The following is a 15,763-nucleotide window of genomic DNA, read 5'->3' as shown; positions in this document are numbered from 1 at the left end:
CATGTGATTGGGGAACTGGCCTGCAGGGTGGCCCCTTGTTCTACACAGTCTCCTAGGGCAGAGGACAGCGCACTTCCAGCTAGGAAGCCGCAGTGACTCTGGGCAAGTTTCCTAAGCAGGAGCTCCCCGCAGTGGAAGCCAACGGAAGCTAGACTGCAGTGTAGGCGGAACAGGAAAAGTACTCACCACCCAGGAAAGTCGCAGCCCCTCCTGACCCCGGGCACCCAAAACGAGGTGCCCCGCCCAGGACTCAAAGCGAGGAGACGTCACGTGTATACCTGTGACTCCACCGCACAGGCCCACGGGGCCAGGGCCTGGGCCCCTGGGCACCGCTGGGCAGGATGCGCCAAACTGAGGCCACAGGGTGGGTGGCTGCTCTGGCTGTTGCAGGAGGCATACGCCGCAGGGGGCAAGCCCCGCCTAGCACTGGACCATCGGGTGGGATTCCGGTTCCAGTGGGGTCAGTGGGCAATGAAATTGATTTCAATGTGAGGAGAAGGCTTTGTGGGTGATTCAGGAGCTCTGGTCCCAGCCTGTGAGAAGCACCCGGCCTTCTGGAAAGAACGGGGTGCTAAATGAGGGAGAGCAGAGGGCAGGGCTGCAGGGCAACCCAACCCTGTGGGAGGCAAGACAGGCCCTGCCTGGAGTGAGGCGGGATGACACGGAGAGGGAGAAAGAGAGGGGAGCCCAGCACTTCCAGGTAACCCTGTAAAGTACCCCTATATTCTGTGGTACTAATGATGAGGGTGTTAGGTAGACAGGCAGGGACAGAGGGGATTGTCCCCCCACCCCCATCCCACCCCTGCCTGCACAGGTCGGGTTGGGAAAGGACAAATCAGGCAAGCACTAGCCACCCATGAAGACTTTAACTGGGCATACTCCAATACAGGCCCCCCTAAACCAGGTGGGCGTTACACCTGGGCGGCCCAAACTAGCCCCAGGCTCATGGCCCCACGTAGGTGGGCGAAATTCAGCCAATGGGGCCGACCAATACCTCCCACCGCACTCCCCAGCCGGAAGTTTAAAATACCACGGGCAGCGGGCAGGGTCTCTTGGACCCCGCTGCTCCTGATCAGTGGCAGACTGGAGAGGATTCCCTGCTCAGGCGCCCTCCGCACAGTGCTGCGGTCTCTTTGGCCTCAGTTCACCGTGGTGTGGGTGAGGAGTCCCACAGGGTTGGCCGTGTTGGTTGTGAGCCCAGCGCCGCTTAGGCAAGGTTTGGCACGCTTCCCTGAAATAGCATGTACTCTTTTGAGACTATAAAACCTGAAACTTCTCCTGTCCTTTATAAAAACCCACTTGGATCACAAACCAGGCTTTGGCGTGAATTCTTTTTCATGCGAAGCTAAGAACTGGGGTATTGCCCACCTGAGAAACCTCTCAAAGGTGTCCAGTATGATGGCACCTGGAGTGGCTAACCCACAGTGCCCTTCAGTCAGCATCTGGGCAGGTGTAGCCTTGGAGAAAGGACACGAATCCTCAGAGTTTGGCTGGAGGTGAGATGACATGAGTTCTGGGTCTGTCCAACCCCACCTTCCCAGTCCCGGGTCTGGCTCAGAACAAAGAGCCAGCTCGGATAGAGGATACGGAGCTGTCAGGGGAAGGGACGGTCTCCTTTCCAGCCCAGGGCACATGGCTGCTGGTACAACACCCTGAAGCCCTCTTCTCTTCTGGCCGGCTGGAACTTCCAGAGCTGAAACTGAGTGGCAGTGATGGCCAGCGGTGGACACACAGCACCATGAGCATGAACCCTGTGTCACTGCGTGCCGCTTGTTACTGTAACGTGGCCCACCTACTGGTGACCTTCGAGTTTCTGAGCTTGTGGTTAAGGAGCTTCGGACACTCCTGGGTGGGCTGCAGTTCTAGCTCATTAGATGGGCCCGTATCAACATCAGGGTGACATTGGACATCATTTTCTTGGCATTACAGAGGGTGCAAAGCCCTTTTCCTAGCAGCTGGGAGCATTTTGTGATGTGTGTGTGTACACGAATAGGCTCACGTTTAACAGCCTGCTGCGTTAGAACTTGCTTTCCTCACAGTGAATGATGATGCGCATGTGGCTGAGCTCTGCCAGCCTGGAAACACTCCTGTCGCACGGGCGGCTGCTGCTCTTCACCCAGCCCGGCTCAGCATAAAGGCAGCACCCTCCACCTGGTGCCTGGGACTCGGAGCCCTGGGAGACTGCTGACTCCTGGGCATGTATGGAAGCCCGTGCCCTTTAGGTAGCCCCACCCCATGTGGTGGCCACAGGAAAAGTCTGGACAAACACCAGAAATACTTCAAAGCCATGGAAGCATGACCCTGCCCCATATCTCATTGCCACCAACCAGAACCCCCCAAAAATCAATTTCCCCTGTATATTATTATTGGTGGGAATGATGCGTAGACTCTTAGAAGAAAACATAGATGATGTATTTTAGACTGAATTTGGAAAGGACTGCTTACATAAAGCCTCAATATTGGCAACTCTGAAAAGAGGGAAAAGGTGAGCATGTGACAGAATACCACAGAAGCTTATCCTAAGTGGGTATAAAAGCACTGGATACCATGAGATAAAAATGTGGGGCACACGCAGAAACATGAAAGAGACCAGGCTCCGTGGGACAGAGCCTGGCGGGACCCTCACCCTCAGTTCTGGAGCTGGACTCACCCCACGTTCGAATCATCAACCCTTTTAGACCAAGAGCCCCTGTTATCCAAAGACAAGACTCAAAGGTTAGGAAAGAAGGAGAGAGGGAAGCAAGGAGGGAGGAGGGCGCACGAAGGGAGATGCAATGGATGAGTTGAATCAGAAGGTGTAAGTGCTGGTGAGTGTAAAACGACAGGTGGCCCTGTAAACCCGAATTCACAGGGAAAAGCTTTAAACAAACAAACAAAAAAACCCTACAAAGCAGTAAGAACAATGCAAGCAACCCAATGGGAAACGGACAGGATATGGCCAATCGGTATCAAGCTTTCGAGTGGTGAGAGGCAGGACCGCGCCCTGGTTGGGCTGCTGACCACAAGGTCAGCAATTCAAAACCACAGGCATTCAGCAGGAGAAAGATGAAGCTTTCTCCCTCGTGAAGAGTTGCAGTCTCTCAAATTCACAGGGGCAGTGCTAGGCTGTCCTATAGAACAGCTGAGTCGGCATCAACTGGACGGCAGTGCATGAGTGGTAAGAGAAAGCAAAGCAAGGCTCCCATGATTCTGCCCTGCCAGTTCCCCAAATTGTTCCATTTGACCATGCCACGTGGTAGCAGCAAAGATTTGACTCTGTGAGATCTCTTATGCACTGATTGCGAGAGCATAAATAAACAACACTTTCGTACTGAGCCTAAACAGGGCAAGTTCACAGTCCCTCAGGCCCAGTGATTTCGTTCCTGGGCACAGACTTGAAGGAAATCTTTGCTCAGGTTCACTAGGGAGCAAGTAACCAAACCCCAGACTCACTGCCATTATGGCGACGCCAGCTCATATGGACCCTATAGGACCACAGGGCAGAACTGCCCCGTGAGTTTCCAAGACTGTGACTATTAATGGGACTAGAAAGCCCTGTCTTTCTCTCGAGGGAACACGTAAGCTAGTTTTTAGCACACCTGTTCACACCCCCTGGAAACAGAGAAGTGCCCATAGACCATATGCTGTCGAATACAAGAGTAGTACTGAATGAACTACACAAAAGTAGCCAAATGAGTGAATCTTAGCATGTGTTCATTGAAAAGAATAAGTCCCAAAAGATCACTTGTCCTCTTTACAAAGCTAAACCCCAACAAAAACAAATATCTAAGAGGAGGCTTCAAAAAGTTCATGGGAAATTTTCATTATCTTTCAATTCCATTTTCCCATGAGTTGTTTGAAGCCCATATTATGGATGTATATGTATATATACACACACACACATACATACACTCTTTAGGAAAATATGCAGATAGATACAGATGAGATAAAACTAATAAGGAAAGCCAGGGGAGGGTCACATGTCCAGTGTCATGCTTAACCTAGGCCTGGGAGACAGGAGGGCGGAGCAACAAGGGAGCCCTCGGTGGGTACAGGTGATTTTCAAGGTCTTAGTTTTCAAACTGTGTACTAAGTTATCATAATTACTGCATTTTTCAAATGAATGGATGGCATGTGTGGAGTGATAATGAGGGAGTATCTTGAACCAGGACTGTGATTAATTCTGTGCAAGTGAATTTTAACAAAGAAAGAAGATGGAATCCTATCCAAGATGTATCTATGTTGAATAATAATCCTACTGTTTCAAAGCCCCCCCTTTGTAAGTTTACATCCAATTCAGTCAGACTCCCACCCGGAGGCTGCAAACTTCGGGCTCATAGACACATAGTTTGTTTGGTCTAAGATATTGGTCCTTACTGTCATTACTTTACATTATCAGGAACTCTGGCCTCAAAAGTCATGGATTTCTGATGTGGAGACAATTGGCTCTGTGAAGCAGCAGCCACCCCTTAATGCAGAGCACATTCTCCTCACCCCCCCCACTGCCTCAAGACTCCCACCACCCACCAGCCTGCCCCATGCAGGTGCCCCATCTGTGAGCCCCTGTGCCAGTGCCTTGGCCAGCCTCCGTCCGCCTTCCCCCTTGGCAGCCTCTGTGAGCTGTGTCACCCTCACTGGTCTTGCGAGGCCCCGGAGACATTGGGGCCATTCAGCAGGCTTCGCAAAGAGGGCTGAGGCAAAAGAAGGTTCAGGGTTAACCAAAACCTCATTCCTGAAGTAGGTAATTGATGTTTTCAAAGAACACGTAACCGGTTTTCGATTTAAGAACACAGCAAAGCCGTTAAATTGGATTGCAGATAACCTGAGCTTTCTTTTCGGTGGAACTGTTGGGGGTTTTTTCTGAGCTTGTTTTTAGTAAATTATAGGATAGAAAATGTTCTGTTTTGCTTTGGAAAAAGACCTGCAATGTGTCTGGAACACGATCTACATAACCGATGAATTCCTTGCTTGCCTACAAGGGCATCGAAACAGATCCCCGCAGCCTGGATACCAAGCTCGGGAGGGCTCACTGCACAGGCGCCCCCTGGGGACCCAGCCCAATGCCCTTCAAGGGGGCAACTTTGCTCCCTCGCCCTCACCCCGACAGCTTCCCCAGCGGGGTCCTGGCGAATCGGTGCTTTTAACTCAGGCAGACCACAGTCACTGCAGAACCTTGATTCCCATAAAATGGAATGTCAATTTCACAGGGAAGGCTCTCCTTTATCAGCAAAAGCTGAGTCTATGTGACTGATTAATTGTCCTCAGGAACTGTCAGGACTTCCAGACTCAGGGTGATGGCTTGGGAGGAGGCGGTCGCGCTGTGCTACGATGTGGGGTGCCTGGAATGGGGAAGCAGGAAGATTACAAATGCACAAATAATTAATTCAAATCAATACAGCGAAGGGTTCAGACTGAGAGACAGTCAATTATGCTGTTCAAAGAGAAGATGCTGATCTTCAGCTCGTCCGCTCCATGCTGCAAATAATAGAGCATTTTTAATTTGTGCAGCAGGGACGTTAATCTTTCACCATGTAATCCAGTCCTTGGGGAACGTCATAAATATGTGGCACGGTGTGTGTGAGGCTTCCCGTGGAGGGCACTCAATCAACCCAGCCCTGGCTCTCCTGCCTGCCGTGCTATGTCAATCTCTCAACACTCAATTAGGAGATATATGATAGGCTAATAGCGGATGGATGGATGGATGGATGGATGGATGGATGGATGGATGGATGGATATATAGGCAGAGAGAAATTGTCAAATAGAAATTGTCAAAGAGTGTCCAATACCCCTCCACCCCAAACCATAAACAGTTTATGGCTTCTGGTGTTTGCTGGAACCCATAGCATAAATAAATCCCAGGGGAATTAGTCACATCTCAAAAGGATTCACTTCAGAATTCCTTAAAATAGCAAGCTCCTGTAGCATGCCTAAAATAGGATGTGAATCCCCATTTTATTCTCTACAGAGAGAGAGAGAGAAAGAGAAGCACATAGATGTGGAAGTTTGGGCACTAAGGGGTTAAGGGGCTTGGTCTCCCTGTGGGTGGGATCACGTGGTGGCCAGCCTCTCTGCCATGAACATTCATTACTTCTGCAATAAGATATAAGTGATGAAATATTTTTAATTAAAGAAAAGGCCATTTCACAAAAATGTAAGATTCAATTTAGGAAGATGTAACATCCCACCTGTTTCCAGAACACGCACTCTATCAAAGGAGGCTGTCCAGGATCATGATTTTTACGTCTTGACTGCTTGGTGGCTGAGTGTGGAGAAGCCCAGCAAACTGCTAACCAGTGAGCTTGAGGTATGTCTGAGGGGGGGCGGGGGGTGACCTACAGCCACACCCATCACTCCAAAGGGTGCAGGGGCATGGCAACCAGGAATGGCCCCATGATGTGTCATAAAGCCATCGACTCCCAACGTCCTACAGAGCTTAGCCATTAATAATGTTGATTATCAACCACAGGTCAGGGGTTCAAACCCACCAACTGCTCCCAGAGTGAAAGATGAGGCTGTCTGCACCATTAAAGATTTATAATCTTAGGGTGGGGGGGTGGGTGGTAGGGAGGGAGAGGGGATTTCAGGAGTAAATAATGAAGGGGGGAGGGGGAGGGAGCACTAGGACTGATCATGCTTGCACAACTCATTTTAAAGACGATGTAACCATGGGGGGACGGGGAATGCTCTAAGATAGATGTGGCACTGATTGTACAATTCCCCTTGATATGAATGAACGATTGAAAAAGTCAATTGTATGATATGTAAATTGCCAATAAAAATGTTGGGGGGAAAGTTATAATCTCAGAAACCCTCTCTAGGAGGCACCATGAGCGGACATCCATTCACTGGCAGTGAGGGTGGCTTGGTTGGCTGACGTGCTGCTCTGTGACCAGAAGGCAGAGGGGGCCATGACAGGCTCCCCGTGATAAAGGAGCTGGTAGCCCAGCAGGACGAGAGGCACAGCCACAGAGAACAGGATTAGCACAGTAACGGAAGTACACAGTGGAAAGTGTCCAACTCAGGTCAGAGCCAAACTGTCCCAGTGGCTGTGCGCTTTCAAAGAGAGATTGCCAGGCCTTTCTTCCCAGGCCCTTCCGGGGAGATTCAAATGGCCAAATTTGGTTAGTAGTCAAGAGTGTGACTGTTTGCACTGCCGAGACCCTGCTAGAGAGGGACCCGGGCCGGAGGGAGGACTCACGTTGGCGGGGTGGGTGGGGTGGGGGGGCCGGGGGGCAGTTGCAGGGGCCCATCCAGAGGTGGGGTTGGACTGAAGCAGTATGTTAATTGGCCTTCAGAGACCCAGCCTTAGAGGCTCTTCCTTGACACAAATTTGGTTGGACTCCCTACTACCAGTGCTGGCACTTGGGCAGAAAATGGGTGCTTTTATGCAAGCAGCAGTCACCAGAAATGGTGGCAGTAGCCCATCTCCTTCTACGGTGTGGAGAGATGTCAAAACAAGAATCTGTGAGTCTCGGGGCATCGAAGCACAACACAGCCTATGTGGGAGTCTCCGAGTTGACAGAGAGCTGGCACCAACCTAGGGCCAAGGGGCTGGGACACGTGGCAGGTGCCCAACGGTGCATCTGCTCCAGAGCATTCCAGGTCTGCCAGGGCTGGGAGAGACAGTGCGCCCGCGAACTAGACAGTGCCTGTCAGAACAGAGACCAGGATGTGGGGTATGCCAGGCATGCCACAAATCAAAACTAACAAGGAAAATTCCCAGCCAGAAACGTCCGCTGCCACCTCTCCAGCACCAGGCCGTTGAGCACACAGAGACGTACAGAGGGAAACAAAAATGGGCCATGTGGAGGTTTTTCAAATGAATCAGCAAACCCATGTCTAACAGATGCATTTTTTGACCCTGTAGGAAACTAAAACCAGTCAAGTAAATGAGAAATTTGCCATTTCCTCCCTAAATGTTATGGGGCCAGGACAAAGAAAATGCTCTGTTGAGCAGGAGAGATTTCAGCGATTGGTTTTTATTTATTCAAGAGGTGTGTGGCATTTGACATGCTACTGTGAACATTTTCTATGAACTATTGCAGGACGAAGCTGGCAAACCAGAGAGAGTCTAGAGGACTTTGTCCTTGCTTTGTCTATCCGGCTGCCCTGTGTGTCTAACACTCAGGGCATCCTGGCCACTCCAGGCAGGGGACCTGTGTGGTCTTTACTTTCCAGTGTGAGTACATACGTGTCTACATCCAGGTCACGTGGGCAGTGACACGTGACCTCGGCTGTGCTGTGACCTCACAGACACTGCATTCCCTCAGCCTACTCTGGCTTGTGGTGGACGTTTCCCACATACTGAGTGAGCCCCTACCCCAAGTCTGCACCTCTGATTTTCTTCCAGGCCAACAACCTCTCAGGTCCAGAGCCTCAGCAGCTCAAGGGCAGGGGCCAACGGAGCATGCTGGGTATGGTAGGGATAGGGGAGGAAATGCCACCCTGGAAGGTCCCTGGCTGGAGGTCCCCATTTCCTGTCCTTAGATGGATACTTCAGGAAGTCATCCTGCCTACTCCTCAGTGCACCGCTGAGTCCCCACTGCTCACAGCAGCAACCTAGGTAGAATCTTCAGTGGGTTCTGCCTCCTGCCCAAGCCATTCTCCCTGCCTCCTGATTTCTGGAACCACTCCCCACCCCTCCCAATAAATGACCTCCTCCCAAATGGTTGCCCCGGGGTCTGGCTTTGGAAAGAGCCACACAGGGCATGAGCTTTGGCAGCTCTTTAGCTGTCCCGCAACTGCCCTTCATTTGAAATGGAATAGAATAGGCATGTCCTTAGGGAATTTCCATGCTCCCTGTTCACAGGTTTGTAAGAAGTGGATCTATCTCGAAGGAGAGCCAAACTAACTAGATATACGGCCCCCCCCACCCCTACCCCCTTCCCTGAGCGCCCTTGAGAACAAGCATTGACTGTGCCTGAGCCACTGGGCCTCCCCGGAGCGAGGGGATCCAGGGTGGCAGGAATAGCTCCTGGTCATTGCCCCTTGGCAGAGGCTTTTGTATCCTGGACTGTTTCCACTGTGGACACCTGGCTGGAGCTTCAGCGGCCTGGCCCACCCAGCTCTGTTGGAGCCTCCTGCCTCCCAGGAGCCCCTGACATGACCCCTCAAGAGATTCTGTTCAACTGAAGCTAGGCAGAGCCAGGTTCTGTTCCTGGCAGGGTTAGATAGAGCCATGGAAGCCAATGCAAGCCAGCCGACACAAGGGAAATCCAGCAGGGTGTGGGGAAGGCACAGCAAGCCGAGAGGTGGCACTGCAGCTATGAACCAGACCATCAATGCCATTGCTACCTGTTCTCCAACAGACCCACTTTCTGCTCTCTCTCCAGCTGGCTTCCTTTGCTCAGGACCTTACAGTCAGTGAATGAAAGCCATTCCCAAGTATATGTGATATACATCCAGCTACCGAAACAGAAAATTATCTCTCTCTCTTACACACACACACACACACACACACACACACACACCCCAAAAACAAAAAACACAACTCGTGGCCATAGAGTCAATTCTGACTTAAAACATCCCTATCGGACAGGGTGGAACTGCCTCTGTGGGTTCCCAAGACTAGAACTCTGTCCCAGAGTAGTCAGCCTTGTCTTTCTCCCACACAGGTGGCTTCAAACAGCTGACCTTGCAGTTAGCAGCCCAATGCATAATCACTCTGCCATCAGGGCTCCATTCACAGTCCTGAATCGAAATTCTCTGGGGAAGTCTCTGATTGGCCCAGCTTGGATCAAATGGCCAGACTTATCCAATCAAAGGTCTGGGGCCCGTAAGGCTGTCATACCAACCCCATGCTGTAGTGAAGAACCTGAGTGCCGTCGTGATCTAGAAAGTTGTTTGTTACGGCAGCACTTCTCAAACGCATGAGTCCCCTGAGGATCTTGTTGAAGTGTGCTGCCTGCTCGTTCAGTCTGGGAGGAGGCCAAGGATCCTGCACAGCTGTGAGATGCTGCTGATGCTGCTGGTCCGTTGGTCCTACTTTGAGTAGCAGCCTAAGGGGACAGACTCGCCTGGGGGTTACTTTCACTAAGTAGGCCACCCCCCTCTGTGCCACCCACCCAAAGAAACCCATTTTCTCCTCTCTAAACACAAAGGATTAAAAGGAAGATCTCTTGCTATTTGCAATATGATAAGGAGTGAGCTGTCAATGCCATTTTGATGAGTTTTTTTTTTTTAACACAGGGACATTTAACACAACCTACAAACCAAACCATTGAACTTTCAGCCAAGTAATTACTTTCACTAAGTAATAATCAAATCAGATCAAACCAAGCCCAGCCCTGAGCCTCACCTCATCACCTGTCAGGGGCCGTGATGGGAAATTCGCTGATTAATTTTAAAATGTGATTTTACATTTCAACACAGCACTTTGGGCTCAGCCCCATTATCTGATCACATCAAACTGGGCCACTTCACCTGTGTCCCCTTGACCAGTCCTCAACTGCCCATCCTATGAAGCTCCTCCCCCTTCCGCCCTTACTGACAATAAGCTCCCTTCCACAGAGTCACACTTGTGTCTTAGCCCTTCCCCTGCCAACCCCAAATCTCCACCTGCTTGTGCCCTGGCCATGGGCCAGCTGCATCCAGCAGCAGGCTCTTCACAGCTGTGCCCAGTGGTGTCCTTCACAGTCCTTCTCTCTGGCTAGCAAGGGGGCTAGCCAGTCTGCCCAAGCCACAAAGAAGTGTGGGCAGAGCAGCATCAACCCTCTCCGTGTGGACTCTTCAAATTGGATGTTGCAGAAGCCGTCTGTGATGCAGCAGCTGGAAGGGGTCCACGTGTCTCCTTCCTTTGAGCCTCAGAAACAGACCCATAGGGACCTAGGAGGGCCATAGGTGCCATGTGCCGTGATGGGACTTCTGAGGGAACCAGGAGGAGCAGTTTTCTCCAGGGCTACTTGGGCACTTAACATTGCGTTGCACCTTACCCTCTGCCCACCCTCTACACACCTCCCTTCTGGAAAGAGCCCAGTGGGTTTCTCCACGCCATCCAGACCCACAACCAGGAGCTAAGTGAGCCTTCAGGCCCCATGGAGCTTGCTCTTAAAAGTAGGTCTGATATTGGAGACAGGGCTTTTCTTCTCTTTACTCATGCTCAAAGTCTCCACAACCCCGTTTGGAAAATAACTTCTGAGGAGGAAACCCTAAATTGTCCCCAAGAAGCCCCAGTTCAACAGCATTAGTCAAGACTGTTGTAATTGCAAGTAACGAAACAATCCATGTGCCTGCAAAGTGCATCATCATCTCACTGCCAGCGAGCTGCTGCCGAGTCACAGCAACCCTACAGGACAGCGTATGACTGCCCCTGGGAGTTTCCAAGACTGTACCTGGTTACCAGAGTAGAAAGCCCCATCTTTCTCCCATGGAGCAGCTGGGGGTTTTGAACTGTGGTCCTTACAGATTGCAGCCCAACACATAACCACTGTGGCAGTTACATAATCTCCTGTCAACTTGAGTGAAGGGGTGGTGTCTAGCCCGTCAATCAGGTCATAGCCAGTGAGGCCTCTGTGTGGGCAGGGCCTTCTCCTGAGGATTCTAGGAACACCTGTCTTCCTCCCTAAAGGCGGGACACACTCTCTGCTACACATTACTGTTGACAGACACATGGAGCTATGCTGATAGAGCCAGAGCCCTGGGGCTGGAGGAGCCACACAGAGACCCACACCAGTGCTGAGATGCTTCTGCTGCCACTGGATCCACAAGACTTTCCACCAACCGGCCTGTGATCTTCCTGCATTCAGGTCATTGAATGTGTTGCATGAGTCTGAAGAGGCATTTATAGACTGGTATCAGACATATGGGCTAATATTGGACTTACGGACTTGATCTGGATGAATCTGGGATGTTTCCTCAATATACAATTGCTCTTTGATATAAAGTTCTCCCTTACACATATATGAGTGTCAATGAATTTGTTTCTCTAGTCTACTCATACTAGCACAACCACTATGCCAACAGAGCTCCTTCCTGCAAAGTCTAGGCATGGCTGGACTGAGAGTACCAACAGCATCTTCAGAGCCTATTCTCTGCATCTCTCAGCCTTGCTGGTTTCCAAGGCAAGCCTTTCTCTAGACCAGAAGTTCTCAACCTGTGGGTCGTGACCCTTTGGGGGTAAACGACCCTTTCACAGGGGTTGCCCAATTCATAACAGTAGCAAAATGACAGTTACAAAGTAGAAAAGAAAACACTTTTATGGTTGGGGGGTGACCACAACATGAGGAACGGTATTTAAGGGTCACAGCATTAGGAAGGTTGCTGGATGCTCTAGATGGTGGCTCCCAGCTCACATCCTACCAGCTGAGCAACCAACAGAGGGAAACCCAGCTCTTTCCTTTAAAACACCAGCTAAAATTCCGTGGTAGGCTCTCATTGGCCCGGCATTGATTGTGTGGCAAACTGAGAACCAATCACAATGACCAGAGAGATGGGACACTCTCATTGGCCAGACTTCAGTTCCAAGCTTATCTCTAGAGCAAAGCAAGGACTAGAGATAGGAGCAGAGTGCTCCCCAAAGGACAAGTGGGGTGCTGCTAATAGAAGAAGAAAAGTAAATTACAATTCAACTACAGTAACTGTCAACTGTTTGGGGGAGAATACATAGCTCTTATAATTGCCATGATTGCATATAATATTAAACTGAGATGTTCTCTGGGATGTACTAGGGATAGCATGGCCTTGTTAATCTTATAGTTCTGATTAATACAGTGGAAGCCCTCACACACACCATACCAAGATTAGAAGTGTCTTAGTTGAGTTGCCCCAGAATTAGATTCTCAGATGAGAACCTGAATAAAAATAGCTTGTTTGGGAGGTTTACCATTACATCAAGACCTTTACAAAAATATTATTAGTAGAGATTTTTGGTTAACAGACTATTGAGTAAAGTCCCTTGATGGAATTTAAAGGTTGGAATTATCTTCTTGGAGAGTAATAGTTATTCCGTTTTGATATTATTCTAAGAATTTCAAAACATTTTATAAATAACATGTTCTCTAAGCCGCCCTGTGAAGGGAAACCTGAATTGCCAGGTTTTGTGTGTGGATGTGTGGATGTGTGTGTGTGTGTGTGTGTGTGTGTTTAAGTCAATTATTATTTTTTTAAGATTCAAGCTAGTTTCCTAACCATCTAGAGACAAGTTGCTGACAGCTTGAATTTTGCACTTTAACCCAATCGTCCTGGCTTTGGATGCAGTGCTGCATGTTGACTATAACATTCGCCTTTCGCAGATTACCTTAGCCATTCCAGAGCTTGTCCCCAAGAGAGAGGAAACCCAGGGCTAAAAAAGTAACAGTCGCGCCCAGAAAGCCCAAGTCAAGAATGTGAACATTACATACACTGCACACAGCCCCTGGCCTGCATGGGTTCTTTACCATTGAAGAGGAAATTTAACAAACATCATCTCGTGGGACCCTCTGCAGTGGGGACAATAAAGACAGCCACTGCCACTGCAGAGATGAGGGGCTGAGCCCCATCCAGGTGAGGGGAGCTACCCGGTCACTGGGAGAAGTCAAAGTCAAAGTAGACTCTAAATCTCCAGATTCCGCTACACCAACGTGTCCCCATTGCTTTGCTCCTCATGAATTAGTATAACTATTAGATTTAGTCATCCAAAATTGCCATTTTAGCCGGTCAAAACGATCAAATAGTAGCAATCTGGCCATTCTCATAGATCTAAAACAGCCCAATAGAAGCCATTTCTTAGGGTCCAACCTAATAAAAAACAATTTGAGGAGCTAATTTTAGTGAGCAAGAGCATTAAAAAGTAAATACAGTATTATTATAATTTCAAATAGGAAAGACCATTCTAACCAAAAAGATCGGACAGTCATCATTTTGGAAAGTGGAGACTGAGCTTCATAAAGCACTGTGTTTTGCTCATTGGACCAGCTCTGGGAGCCAGAGGCGGCTCCAGGGCCAACTTGCTTCATCAGGACAGGGAGGGCAGGAAAGGCCATTACTATGGAGATTCCTTGGCTCTGGGCATAAAATTTTGCTTCAATGGCCCTCACCACATTGACCCAGAAGCTGGCCCCATTGACCCAGGGGACAAAGGCACAAGACAACTGTCAACAGACCCCAAAGGAAGGCACAGCAAAGCATTTGGGGGCTGCAGAAGCAGTGAGAGATGTAAGCAGCTGCAGAACCCTCTCCCCACGTGGTGAAAACTAGCAAAGTGGATGCCACAAGGGAGACTTCTCAGATGCAGCTGCTGCTGACCACACGTGACAGCTCATAAAACCCACACGTTTTGAGACTGAGTGTTCTTTATATAAAAAATAATAAGAACTACGTATGCTTGCTCTTCCTATGCACTGAGCTCAGTACTTAAATGAAAGTGTTTCATGAAGGGATCCAGAAATCGTTGACTTCACTGCATTAACACTCTTTGATTGCAGAGCAATAGCATGCCATTCAAAGCTGTGGTGTTTGGGGAGCCAATGAGGACTTAATTTTCCATGCAAGCCCACAGTTGGGGAAACTGTTGTGAACAGAGCCGAGGGTCAGCTGCCTAGCTGGACAGGCCATCTCTCTCCACATCAGGTCAGGGACAGAGAACAAGACCCCTTGACCTGCTCCTCACCTACTCACAGAGAACAGTCACATGAAGAGGCATGAAGTGCCACAACCATGACTGTGTACCTGCTTGCAGCGCTGCCTGGACACCAGGAATGCAAAGATGAAGGTGCTTTAGCCCTAGGATGCAGGCAAACCAGAGACCAGCATGCAGCAGAGCCATGATGGAGACCAGCCGAGGGAATTCTTCTGCACATGAATGCTTGGACCTGAATCTTTAAAAAGTAGAAGACACAGCCAAGACACAAAGAGACACACTAAAGCAGAAACAGATGATAATTTGCAACCCTGAGTTTTTGAGGAAAGAATAAAGAAGTTTATTAAATGTCAACTAGGAGAAGCTAAACACAGAAGCAGCCAGAGAGGAGACAGATGAGTGAATTTTTCTATCACCATTTTTGTTTTGTTTTGTTTTTTTCTCAGAGAAAGAGCTCTATCTACAATGTGCCAAAAGGGAGATCAAATAGTAAGATGCTACATTTTAAGCTAACTACATCTGCCATGATAGACTTTACAATGTTCTCTGTCTTATAACAGGGCTATTCACACCCCTCAGCTATGATCAGAGGGGATTCGCCCACCAATTGTGGGCTTCTACTGTCATCCATAGCCTTCTACAAACCTGGTGTTCACAATTTAAGCTCTGATACCATTTCCTCCTTTAGATTTGGAGATATTATTTATAATCCCTTGCTCACACAAGATTGTATGCATCTTCCATGTGGATTTTGTTGATGCCTCACTTTGATGGCTGCTTGTTTTAAAATAAGCCTTTAAAATCCCACATGCTATTCTTTCTGGTAGCTAGGCACCATCTAGTTTCCTCACCAAACTTTGATATAGCACCCATATCTTCAGTGATCTCTTTAAGAAGGTGAGCACCAAGTAGGACCATGTTATATGAACTAATTGTTCTTAAATGTGGGCTAGAATTAAGTGCAAGCTCAAAATCTAGGTGTGCATTTATGATTTATATATGTCTCTGGTTCACCTTAAAGACATTGTCATTTTGTGTTAGAGTACATTAGTGGGGGATCACTTCCACTGCCATCAAGTCATTGCTGCCTCATAGCAACACTATAGGGCAGGGTAGGACTGCACCTATAAGTCTCCAAGTCTGAAAATCTTCACAGGAGTAGAAAGTCTCATCCTTCCCTTGCAGAGATGGCTAGTGGGTTGGACTGCTGACCTTGTGGTTAGCAGCTC

The sequence above is a fragment of the Echinops telfairi genome, unplaced genomic scaffold, assembly GCF_000313985.2.
Source record: "Echinops telfairi isolate 266 unplaced genomic scaffold, ASM31398v2 ScPeMD7_2291;HRSCAF=2852, whole genome shotgun sequence".
NCBI classification, from domain to species: Eukaryota; Metazoa; Chordata; class Mammalia; order Afrosoricida; family Tenrecidae; genus Echinops; species Echinops telfairi.
The sequence above is the reverse complement of the archived record's forward strand: the minus strand, read 5'-3'. Positions refer to the sequence as shown.